The sequence below is a fragment of the Oncorhynchus nerka genome, linkage group LG14, assembly GCF_034236695.1.
Source record: "Oncorhynchus nerka isolate Pitt River linkage group LG14, Oner_Uvic_2.0, whole genome shotgun sequence".
Taxonomy (NCBI): Eukaryota; Metazoa; Chordata; class Actinopteri; order Salmoniformes; family Salmonidae; genus Oncorhynchus; species Oncorhynchus nerka.
Window position 1 is genome coordinate 48,955,471 of NC_088409.1, and position 13,023 is coordinate 48,968,493.

General features: G+C 46.1%; 1 pseudogene; it reads left to right on the forward strand.

Annotated features, from left to right (window-relative positions):
- Positions 1 to 477: 477 nt before the first annotated feature.
- The window catches only part of LOC115141377 (nuclear factor of activated T-cells, cytoplasmic 1-like), a 61,241-nt pseudogene continuing 48,695 nt past the window's right edge, over positions 478 to 13,023 (forward strand).

Here is a 13,023-nt window from a genome sequence, read left to right on the forward strand (position 1 = left end):
TACAGTCTTAATAGTGCCATGATTCTGCAGATGTGATTACTTACTGTCAAAAGAAATCCCTGAAAGCAAGTCACCAAAACAGAGCATCAGTGATTGTTTTCCTTGGGTTTTTAGATATCATTATTCCATAGAGCTCTCACCCTCAATTTGCTTTCTGTCACTTTGTTAGTTCAGCGTTCAGCAGACGCAACCTGGAAATGCAAAGCTCAAGATCGCCAGCGATAACACAAATGAGTGAAAGTCCCGATGTGTGTGGGTGGATGTAGCTCATGTGTTAGAAACAGAGAGTGTGCTGAGGCATAGTGTGCGCCACACACGCACGCACGCACGCACGCACGCACACACACACACACACACACACACGCACACACACACACACACACAGTACAGTCAGCCCTGTAGTCAGTAGGTGTGTACCACACCTCCTCTAAGTCACATTAGGTGGAGTGAGAAATAGATCTGCATCCTCAGCACTAGTGGAGGGTCTGTCAGGAACGAGCACCAGAAAGGAACAGCATCTCCAAAGACAAAAGGAGAAGACAAAACAGACAGACAGACAGAGACAGACAGACAACAGTTACGGCTGAGGTGTTGGAGGCTGTTCTCATCACCCTTAAGCTGAGGCTAAGATGAGCTCCCTTCGTGAAGAACCGGAGTTTGACTTCAACTTTTTGTTTGAGTACAGCCAAGGGGGAGAGTGTGGCCACAGGCCTGACAGAGGTTGGTGGTGACGGATCTCTGGATAGGGGCTGGTGTCTGTCCCTGAACTTGTGGTTGCTCAAACAGTTTTGGTGATTTATTTTGCTCTGTGTGTATGTTTTACCTTATGCAGTTGAGCCTAGTGTGATTATTCTTCATCTGCTTGTCAGAGCTGACTTATTCCCATGCTTTTTGTGTAATTGTGTGTAATTAATAATACATAGGCTACTTAGACCGTAATAAGTATAGGACAATACACGTTTTGTTGTCCTATCTTGCTTAGCAGAATCATATACGTAGAGGCATTTAGGCTTGTAATTTATTATGATTACACATTATTAGAAAATCTAATAATGTAGTTATGTTTGCTTCCCTTATTATTGCAAGCTTTGTTCGTGCCCTTTGGCCCTTTTGCTAAGAATATTTCACATTTGCATTCCCTTCCTTTGCTTTCTCCACCATAATGTGCTTTAATGTAAGTTTGTGTGCCTATAAGGTTTCATACTACTGTTAATTGCTTCATTGAGCAAAAAAAAACAAAAAAAACTTTATGAACTACTAAATACAATTAGAATTCGACCTGCCACTGTTTCTGGAAATAGTCTGTCGTGAACTAATTTTAGACAGTCTACCCACGTATTCTGTGGTGCATGACAGGTTCATCATTTCATGTGACGTGCTGTTTGCGTAGCGTTGTGGTTAACAAATATAGCACACAAGCTGGAAGGGGATTGCCTTACTCTAGTACACTGCACAACATTTGGTTGGTATTCATTTGAGATTGTAAAATAAAATTACCCTAATCAGACAGAAATCATTATATTGTAACAATTGTGTGAATTGTTAAAGTAAATGTTTCTGTGTTTTGTGTGTGTGTGTGTGTGTGTGTTGTGTGGCAGATAATGTGTATGTGTGTGTATGTGTGTATGTGTGTGTGTGTGTGTGTGTCTGAGCATGTATTCTGTATGTGTGTGATGCCTCAGCAGCTGTAAACTCTCTGACTTAATCACGAGCTCAAAGCAAAGCAGAGTGCTGTTAGCGTTCAACATGGGCGAGCCATAATTCACTCAGTGAGTGAAGCCATCAATCAAATAAGGTCTCCATCACAGCTTTGCTGGAGGAGGTCCTATAGTCTAGAGAGCACACCGTGGATCTCTGCACAGCTCCAGACGGACTCTTAACAATCTGCTGATATCTCACACATTTCATTGGACCTTGATCAGTTCAATAGACGTAGGGTTTAAGGGATCATTTTGGGATTTTCGGCAATGCAGCCCATTATCTACTCCCCCAGAGTCAGGTGAACTCGTGGATACCATATTTATGTCTCTATGTCCAGTGTGAAGGAAGTTAGAGGTACTTTTGAGAGCTAATGCTAACTAGCATTAGCACAATGACTGGACGTCTATGGGTATCTGCTAGCCTGCTATGTTTTATACCTGTAATATAGCTTTTATAAAGGCGTTATGAATACATAGGTGACCTAGGGTAAAAATAAATCAAAAACTTCATGAAAAATACTGTGATGTCTTGGATGGTGGCCTATACTTACAGTGCCCTTGTGTGTTTGTATTTTCCAGATGCATATAGCTACACTCCAAACGTCAGCCTGTCCCTGCCACTGGGCATGGGAAACCCCTGTCTGGTCACCCAGTACCACACACTGCAGTCCAGCCCCATTACCTCTGTGTCCTCCTGCCACCAGACAGGATACGGTCTCCACGATCACAACAACCACAACCCAGCCCAGGGCTACTACATGTCCCACGGCCTGAGGCCTAACGGGGCCCCGGCCCTGGAGAGTCCTCGCATCGAGATCACAGCCTACCACCAGTACCCTGAGGAGGAGGCGGAGGAGAGCAGCAGCATGGACCACATCGTCCACCACAAGCGGGGGTCAACTCCATTGTGACCCTGACGCTGCCAAACGGCGATGGCTACCGCGACCCCAGTTGCCTCAGCCCGGCCAGCAGCGTGTCATCACGTAGCTGCAACTCGGATGCATCGTCCTACGAGTCTGGCTTTTACAACTATGACAACTCATCCCAGAACTCGCCATGGCAGTCTCCTTGTGTCTCTCCGAAAGGCTCGTCCTCTCTCCTCTCCTGCCCACACGCTCCTCTCGGCCCCCCCTCAACCTCCCCCCGCCACTCGCCATCCACCTCCCCCCTGATCGGGGCCCAAGCCGAAGAGGGCTGGGTGGGACAGGGGCCCTGTGGAAGCTCCAGGCCCAACTCCCCGGCTTGCAGCGGAGGAGGTGGCAGTGTTGGCGTGGGGAAGAGGAAATACAGCTTCAACGGCACCACCTACAGACAGCCAACCTACTCGCCCAACCAGTCGTCCACACCTTCCCCGCGCGGCTCGCCCAGGGTCAGTGTCACAGACGACAGCTGGCTGGCCAACACCAACCAGTACACCAACTCTGCCATCGTGGCAGCCATCAACGCCCTCACCACCGACGGACTGGTCGACATGGGCGAGGGTGTCCCCGTCAAGGCCCGCAAGACCAACCTAGACCACAGCCCCACCATGAGCCTGAAGACGGAGCCGGGAGGAGAGGAGATGGGCCTTGGGAGCGAGCTCCTCCAGGAGGACTACATCTCCCGCCTGCCTTTCAAGAAGGAGAGCTACTGTGGAGGCTTCCTAGACGTGCCCCAGCACCCCTACTCCTGGTCCAAACCAAAGCCCTACCTCAGGTAGGTGGAAATAAAATATTGCTGGACTGGGAAGGCTTGGGTCCATTAATTGTACTGTATAATCATTTATTATCAACAGTTTAAAACAAAGTAATTTTGACGTCGGCAGGGAATTCACTTAGAACATAAGGCAGCATTGTTAAGCGTTATTAGGCCTTGAAAAAGACAATGACGCTCATGGAGCTGTTGACTTATTTGAAAAGATTTATGGACTAACATCCACACCACACAAAAAACAGTTCCTCCACTTGCACCGCTATTTTGCCATCCCAGGTTTTGTCTTGTTCCAAATATAGACATGTTTATTTATTGCAAGTGCCAAATTGTTTTTGTCTTCGTAGACCGCAGAGAAAGGCAGCAGTCGAAACGTAGTCGCTGTATCGCGTCCAAGAGGGCTTCTCTTTGAAGATACAAAACATTTCGTAAATCATATTTCGCAGGGAGGAGTAGTGTAGCACATGTGCCCCGTTACCATAGAAACCCCCGCACAAACAATACACACGGATAGACATACACACACATACACACACACAGACAGACTCCCTTCTTAACAAGGCAACCTTTTCAGTTCACGGCGACCCTTCCTCTGTTTTCTCTTTCCTGCCCTGGCACACTTTCCTGTTGGAAATCAAATGTTTGATTAAGATAATGCAGAGACAGGAAGTGATGGTGACAAGCTTGCTCAAGGAAACAGTTGGTGGGGTAATCACACAACCGGCTTCCCTGTGCTGTCATGTGCCCCCTCTCTTCTTTGGCCACTAAACATGATGTAATGTTCGGCCAGAACAGATAAAGCCTGAGAGGGGGGAAATCAGTTAGTTTTGGGTCAACAAACACCCTGAAAGTTCCAAGAGGATGCCAGAGATTGCTTTTCATGGCCAGCCTTTAGGTCAGGGGTTTTATGCTTCACAGGCATCCGGCGCAGTGAAATATTGTCTCGCAAATGTTTGTTTTGGTTCAATATCTCTGCGGTCTTCACATGGGAAGATAGGCTAATTCCCTGGCGACATCTGAACAATGATATTATGAGTAGCCAGCTGTGACACTTTCTGAGATACCATGGTCTTTCGGGTTGTCAGACAGTTGTCTGGTTACTTGGTGAGTTTGTTTATTTAAAAATAAAGGACTGTGTGGGATTCAATGATTTTTGATGATAGCTCTACTTCTATTATTGATACCATCAATGCACTTAGGTTATCTATGTTAAGCCTTTAGGCTTGTTGTATCATTGTGCTGCTGAAATGACTATGCCCCCTCCACACACTTAGGAAAAAATATGCTATCTAAAACCTGAAAGGGGTCTTTGGCTGTCCCCATAGGAGAACCCTTTGTTGGAACATGGAACCCAAAATGGTTCTACCTGGAACCAAAAACGGTTTTACCTGGAACCAAAATGGGTTCTCCTATGGGGACAGCTGAAGAACCCTTTTGGAACCCTTTTTTTTCCCCGAAGAGTCCGCTTATCGACACCTGTCACAGCAATATAAAAAACAAAAAACACAGCAGACTAACCAGACCACATGCTTCTTTCATTTAGTTTCATTTAGTTTTCATCAAAAGAGCCGTTATTGCCCAGGCTTTAGGAATTACATACGTCAGGCTAGGACTTCAATTGATTAGATTAGAGCCAATGATGAAATGGAAAGGATCAGGACATTATTTAACAAGGGAAACAGAGATCTGGATTTAAGTGAAATGGATCCGTCTTTGTGCATGCGTGCGTGCTTGTAGGTAGCCTGGTGGTCCTGTCTGTTTGTGTTTTATCCAACTCCTTTCTGGTTTCGTTCATTGTCATGCCATGCATGTGTTTCCATGTATTGCATGATGTCTATAGAAGAGTTGGCTACGGCTCATACAGCTGGGACCAAGCTATTCTGTAGAATCTTATTTATATTATTATATTATAAATACTATCTATATGTTCCACACAATACCAAGCACGGTCTCTCTTCCTCATAGCTCCCTGCCTGCCCTGGATTGGCAGCTGCCGTCTTGCTCTGGCCCGTACAGTCTGCAGATCGAGGTGCAGCCCAAGTCCCACCACCGTGCCCACTACGAGACAGAGGGCAGCCGCGGGGCAGTCAAAGCTCCGTCCGGAGGTCATCCGGTCGTACAGGTACCTTTCTCAATAATGTGTGTGTGTGTGTGTGCGCACCTGTGCGTGCATACATCCGTGCGTGTGTTCTCTATTATTAATGTCCCTTGAAGCCGGGAGTCAACCTACTGCAGTAAGTAAGAGGTCACTGTGGCTAGCAGTTGCACATATTGACACAATTAGCATGGAGCAGGACCATCACCTCTCGGTATTGTGCTTGGCAATGCTTCTAGAGCTCACGTCACTCTCACCACAGCGGCCCAACACAGAGCTCCTTTCTCTCTAAGGCCGTCACGCTGATTTACTCAAGGTGGGGACCCTGGTAAGCTACTAAGACAGTAGTGTGTGAATGGGGGGGGTTGTGTGTCTCATTATATATGTACTGTGAATAAATATAACAACACATATCTTATATATAAATACATAGCAAATACAGTATAGCGTAGCACATTGCCTATTAGAAGGGCTGAGCAAACCCTCTTCTCTTGGTCCAGCTTGATGGTTCCTACTTCTCCTACCCCGTTTTCCAAATAGATCTTTTCAACCCAACTTAACGTGCTGAGTTTCAAGTCTGACAACAGCTGTTGCGCCCAACAAGGTGTCGTAGACATAGCCTGTCAAGTTTCAGTTTCTCTCTCTAAATTTAAAGTCATTACACCCCTTCATTAAAACCCTTTGTGTAACAACATACAAGTGCACTGTTGACCAACGTTCAGTGTTTTGGCAGGTGAAACTGAACTTGATTTAGTTTAGTTTATACCACTTTGTGACTCAGGCTGTATGTCAGTCTTTAAGGGGGTCTAAGGAGTGAGTCAGGAGTAGGGAATTAGCATCCTGTGTGTGAACGTGGGGGAAACTTTTCACAGGTGGGTGATGGTAATGATGAGTTGCTGTTTTACGACACGGATACTTCAGTGAAGTGAATTGAAAAGGAACTCCAACACACTTACACGCCTGCATAAACCCTGACGAATGTCTACTGAGAGCATCAAGCATCGAGGCCCTTTTTTCCCCGAAGCCCGTTTTTGATTCCTCAGAACCTTATCTCCTCGCCTCCTTCTCAGCTGTATTGGAGAAGGTCCAAGGTCCCTCCCCTCAGGTCTTCTACTCCAATGCCTTTTGTGGAGGAGGAAAAGAGAGAGTATGTGAGGAATCGAGGAAAGATTCATTGAAAGAGCCAATATCACTGGGGTGCTGGGGTCAATTTTTTTTTCAGCGTAGAGTACGATTGAAAATGTGTTTTATTAAAGAGGTATCAACAGCTTTGTGTCAGCCTAATGGTTCAGATAAACATAATGACAGCTGCTCTAGTGACACACATATTCTCACCCACTCACATTGTTTTTTACTTTTACGGAACAATGATATTGGAGGTGATTCAACACCTCTAATATTACATTTGGAGAGAATTCGAATCTCTGGGGAATTTCACAAGAATCAAGCCTCTGACTGGAAGTTTGTTGGCAGAGAACGATTAATGCAGAAGGTCAGGTAAATACTTGATACACACGCACAACATTAGCAAAATTAAGACAGAATTTCATCATGTCTTTCCCCGTGTGTAGGATGTGGGGGCACATACAGTGCCTTGCGAAAGTATTCGGCCCCCTTGAACTTTGCGACCTTTTGCCACATTTCAGGCTTCAAACATAAAGATATAAAACTGTATTTTTTTGTGAAGAATCAACAACAAGTGGGACACAATCATGAAGTGGAACGACATTTATTGGATATTGCAAACTTTTTTAACAACTAAAAAACTGAAAAAATGGGCGTGCAAAATTATTCAGCCCCCTTAAGTTAATACTTTGTAGCGCCACCTTTTGCTGCGATTACAGCTGTAAGTCGCTTGGGGTATGTTTCTATCAGTTTTGCACATCGAGAGACTGACATTTTTTCCCATTCCTCCTTGCAAAACAGCTCGAGCTCAGTGAGGTTGGATGGAGAGCATTTGTGAACAGCAGTTTTCAGTTCTTTCCACAGATTCTCGATTCTTCCACGTTTGGTGTGTCTCCCAGGTGGCTTGTGGCAAACTTTAAACAACACTTTTTATGGATATCTTTAAGAAATGGTTTCTTCTTGCCACTCTTCCATAAAGGCCAGATTTGTGCAATATACGACTGATTGTTGTCCTATGGACAGAGTCTCCCACCTCAGCTGTAGATCTCTGCAGTTCATCCAGAGTGATCATGGGCCTCTTGGCTGCATCTCTGATCAGTCTTCTCCTTGTATGAGCTGAAAGTTTAGAGGGACGGCCAGGTCTTGGTAGATTTGCAGTGGTCTGATACTCCTTCCATTTCAATATTATCGCTTGCACAGTGCTCCTTGGGATGTTTAAAGCTTGGGAAATCTTTTTGTATCCAAATCGGCTTTAAACTTCTTCACAACAGTATCTCGGACCTGCCTGGTGTGTTCCTTGTTCTTCATGATGCTCTCTGCGCTTTTAACGGACCTCTGAGACTATCACAGTGCAGGTGCATTTATACGGAGACTTGATTACACACAGGTGGATTGTATTTATCATTATTAGTCATTTAGGTCAACATTGGATCATTCAGAGATCCTCACTGAACTTCTGAAGAGAGTTTGCTGCACTGAAAGTAAAGGGGCTGAATAATTTTGCACGCCCAATTTTTCAGTTTTTGATTTGTTAAAAAAGTTTGAAATATCCAATAAATGTCGTTCCACTTCATGATTGTGTCCCACTTGTTGTTGATTCCTCACAAAAAATACAGTTTTATATCTTTATGTTTGAAGCCTGAAATGTGGCAAAAGGTCGCAAAGTTCAAGGGGGCCGAATACTTTCGCAAGGCACCGTATCTCTTTCTCTCCTCTTCTTTCTTTCTTTCTTTCTTTCTTTCTTTCTTTCTTTCTTTCTTTCTTTCTTTCTTTCTTTCTTTCTTTCTTTCTTTCTTTCTTTCTTTCTTTCTCTCTCTCTTTCTCTCTCTCTTTCTTCACTCATCCTGTGCAGTCCCCAGGGAGGCTGGATAGGGGTGATAGGGCATGTTGTAGTCCCTGGGGTGCCCTGCTGTTATGAGCAATGAGTGGCAGGCGATCGGTGGGTGGTGCAATCATGGAGAATGGGTGAGTGTTTAGTGATGTGGGAGGGGGGACAAGGAAGACAGGAAGAGAGGGAGATGGAGGGAGAGAGAGCACATGCAGAGACAGATGTGATGAGGGCAGACGGAGAGAGTGAGGCGGTGGAAGGGTGTAGGGAGGGCAGAGGGAGGCGTAGGGAGCGGCGCAGAGGAAAGAGGGAGAGAGGGAGGGCACAGGGAGTCACCAGGCAGGCAGGCAGCTGGGTCTCGGCTGTGTTACCCCCAGAGAGACTCTGCTTCCTGCTGATTAGGGCCCGGGTGGCCCTGGGGCTGGGTGGAGGGAGAGGAAGAGGGGTAGGGTGAGGTGAGACTAGTCCCAGAGCCCTACCGATGCCTCCTCCCCCACCACCATCCTGGCCCAGTGGGCCTCCGCATCACTGCCGATGTTGCTCCTCGTGAGCCACTCATTCCTCAAACCTCTCTCTCACACCGACATTTCCAATGCTGGCTAAACCTGCACAAACACCAGCACTGGGGTTTTGGCTCAGGGTTGGACAGGCACAACACCTACGAGTGATTGTGACATATCCCATTGCTGTGCGCAACAGTTTAAAAATAACATGTTGAAAAACATGATGAGACACCGTGTATCTAACCTATCAGTCAATGAAAAACAGTTACTCAAAACAATGTTTGCTACCTTTACAGCGCCACTGTTTCTGTCTTCATGACCGCTCAATTTGCTGTCACGGAAGTCCTCTTGTTGCTCCTGCTTAATGAACAGAGGTGTTTTTCTAATCAAAGCACAGAGGCTCCCCTTTGTTCAGGAAACGTCCCTTTGTAACAGTGACATCATGCTCAGCTCCTTGCTCCGTCTCCTCCACCATACCGCTCTCCACCAGCCCCTCTTGCAGGATGAAGACGTAAATCTGGGGAGGCCCCACTGCCGCACACTCGCGGTAACCTCCAGATTATGGGGTACACTGACTGCACTCTGCTGTCCGTATCCCCTCACACCCCACCGGTTTGCTTTCTGGCTCCTCGATCAGATATTCCATCATTTGTTTTTGGAGATCGCTACAGTGCAGACCTCCTCCCACAGGCCTCTCAGCCCCTTCTCATGGTGATGTACCACGTCCTGACCCCCGCGGCCACTTTTCCACTTTACTTACTGGCTGCAGACCACAGTGCCCATTAACGGGATGGAGGGTCCTCTGCTCTACCCCAACTAGCCTCCAATTTCTCCCCCTGATGATTCACCAGGCTCCCCTCCTCTCACCACAGTTATGTCCAACGTCTACAACATGGTTTCTAAAGGCATGCTCAGGAAAAATCCAAACCTGATCTTCTACCTTCCTTTACACCAAAGACCACCACGTCATGATGGATGTTTTTTCTTCTTCAAAGAAACCGATATTATGATGGAATTGAATGATTGCCAAAGTGGAATTACATGGAATTATATTTGCATTGAGGGGTAGCGACCTGGGACGTGACCCTCTCGGGGAATTTCATTCAGGTATACATTGAGACAGGAAACCACAGGAAACACGTAGACGCGCACAGGGCACACAGTGTTAGACGACACCTGTAGACTATTAGACCCATCACACAGTGTTATAGTAAGTACTACATGTGGATAGAGTATATCTAGAATGACATGAAGAACCTTAGCATATGTGCTGCTGGTTGAACATGTGCCGTTTCCCCCTTGACATCTATGCTGGCTGTGTAACGTCTTCGGCAACAGCTACAGTAAATGTAAGTTCGCTTGCGAAGACTGTCATTTATTGTGTTTTAAATCTGGTGCCGCCTCTTGTTTAAAACATGAAAGATGCCTTTTGTTCTGCCGTGCAGACTCCCGGATTCTGTTGATTGACGAACACCGTAGTCAAACGTTTCGCAAAACACATATGAAAATGAGCATTTCCTATTGGACAAGTTCTGATAGTGCCTCCCTGTTTCATTTCACTTCGAGAGCGTTTTGCCCCTACTGAACACGACCATGTACTGCTCTACAAGAGGCAGTCATGGCTGTTCGTCTGTGCCCCGAGGAGCAGTTAGGCTCCCATGAAACTGTGTTTTAGGCCTCCGAGGGGCTTCCCTTACTCACAGCCTTGGTATATTGGACAACCACTAATTACCATTGAACAGCAACTGGAAAGAATTGGACTAAATGACTGCATTTTCACTAGTTTGAGGTGAGGACCAGAAGCCGCCAGATTTACGAGGCAAAACACTGGTTGCCAGCCTTTATATCAGGGGTAGACTGAAATCATCTACACATCACTCTGCCCAAATGTAATACCCTGTACCTGGGCTAAAACGTAATGCCTAGACATTTTGGTAACAAGTCGTCCTTTTATTTGGAATTTGGACTTTGCTGGTCTAGACATGGGCCAGGACTTGAAACGTTGCCCTTGATTACATGACATTGGGGAATACACTTAAATACACACTTTGAGGAATATAGCCCCTTTGTCGCTTGTATAAAGAAGTGCCATTTGGAACCAGGGAAACCCAATACATTAACAATTCACATGTAGATATATGCATACTCTATGACTATGAGGCACCGGAGAAAGAGGAGGAGGAAGGGGATAATGAAGACAGTATGGGGGGGGAGAGAGAGAGAGTTGGGATGAGTGTTTGAATTGGGTACAGCGAAGTCTCGCCGTGTGACTGTCAGCACTTGAGAGAGGGAGCGTGAAAATGGGGGAAACCTGAGCTGCCCTCCCTCCTCTCCCTTCTCCCCCGCTTCCAGTCTTCTCTCCCCTCCGCTGCATGCGCCACGTGGAATACGAGTCATGACATTTCTCCAGGCGGTGATGAAATCTCTGGGAGCTGGAAAGGGAGGGAAAGAGAGTGTTCCTGTGCAGGCCCATATTCACACTCTCCCCACAGGCCAGACTGTGCTGCTACTCACCAGCAAGTCACATTCTTAAACAAACATGTGCAAATCTTTTCTCTGCCATTTTTCAACCCGGTCTGTCTCTAAGATCTTGAGCATAACACTTACAAGTGTGAAGTCGAGTTTTTATGTAAACAGTAAGTAAACCAAGGTAATAAAGCAACAGCTACAAAAAAAAAGAATTTAAAAAAACAACTTCATTAAGCTATCACTGACAAGGACACATGATTTTCATTAAGAGGACATAGCAAACGTGGTTTGAAAGCCCATAGGAAAAACCTCTTCAGAGCACCATCATCTCTAGGCTGAATTTTAGCAGCCGTGATGATGGATCTGTAATGGTTCATGTCAAATGAATGGTGGAAAAGGACCGGGTGAGCTCTGGTTCTGAGCTCAACACCCTCCGAATTACACATCATCAAAACCCAGTCTGACCTAGGCAACCCAGCTGTGTACAACAATTAACGCTTCAGCTGACATATACAACCTGTTAAATTTGAGACTTCGGTCTATCCTGCATGGCAGGTGTTGGAAGAGGAGATGCTGTCTAACTTGCCAGTAGATGGGGGTTAGAGGTGTAAGTTCATTTGGCACATGCAGTGGAAGAAGCTGGTGTAGTGTGACTGCAGCAAATTACGCTTAGATTCAAATTTGGTTGAAGATGAATATACGTAGCCCAGCTTGACTACATTCATAGCTTAGCTAAACTCATATGGTCAAGATTAGGCTGTGTATCAAGACTCATAGATGGCTAGAGACGCAAATGTGAATTAGGATTCACAGGTGTGCGAAGCCTCTCTCGTTGAACCACACTTAAGCTTTACGACGGTTCCTGAACTTTGTCTTTTCTTATTGCCCTTGTGAGGATTTAAAATGAAGAAGTACATTTTGCGCTCAGTTTGTGGTTGGTGTGTGTGGACTAGGGAACGTCACAGAAGCAGAGAGGGAAAGAGGTGGAGGAGATATGGGAGAGGAGAGCTGAGGGCTGAGGGAGCACATATGGTACATTTATTGAGGGAGGTCGCCCAGGGGGGATCACAACCACGTTCATTTGCTGTTGGGAAGACCAGCATCACTTGGAGGGTTGCTTGAACTCATTAATCACTTCCCGACCCCACCGGAGGACGCCACCGTCATCGTGCGCTACCGCAGCATTGCCGAGTGAAGGGATAAAGACTACCCCCAACACACGCACTTCACCTCTTGTGGTTTATCCATATGCAGACACGTGAAGGCTGAGGCTAAGGTAGTGGTTGGAGGTCACAAAGAAATTCAATAGCAAAGTCTACCGAGGAGCAAAGCTCAAAAGGGACAGCGGCCACAGGCTTAGCAGAGTGGCAGTCTGCCTTTTATTAAATCATAAAGAAATTATGCAATTTTTAACAGACCGTTTTGCGTTTTCAAATTGGTACCTCGTGCCCGGTTCCATCGGTTCCGTTGTAGCATGATGGTACAACTTTTTCCTTCCTTCTCGGTCGACTTGTCTATGTGTAAGTAACTGGTAGCATGTGGCGGCTAAGCGTAATTACCACTGGTGACACCGAAAGTAAAATATAACAAGGCGAGCAGAGAGAGAGGGGTCTG